We start from the raw sequence: 332 nt of genomic DNA on the forward strand, positions 1-332 counted from the left end.
AACAGCAGTGGTAGCAGGTGTGTCTGTAAGGGTAGGTGTGGTGAGGGGAAACTTACAGATGGGGATCAAAATACACACAACTTAGAGACTTGTGGGTAAAGGGCTGTTGGAAGATCTTGTGGCTGCAAGTTACTTTAGGTATGTGCCCAAGAAATCTACATTTTGCTCTTGTAATAAGTCAGTGGGCTAACAGAGCAGTAGGAACCCATAGGCTCTCATATCAGAAAATTCTAGGCAATGAATAACAGAACAGACAAAATGGCTCCTGCTTTCATTTTAAGTAATTTCCTCTTTACAGCTGGCATTCGTTTAAAAGGCATATCAGGCTGGGA

The sequence above is a fragment of the Cariama cristata genome, unplaced genomic scaffold (assembly GCF_000690535.1).
Source record: "Cariama cristata isolate BGI_N322 unplaced genomic scaffold, ASM69053v1 scaffold3821, whole genome shotgun sequence".
Taxonomy (NCBI): domain Eukaryota; kingdom Metazoa; phylum Chordata; class Aves; order Cariamiformes; family Cariamidae; genus Cariama; species Cariama cristata.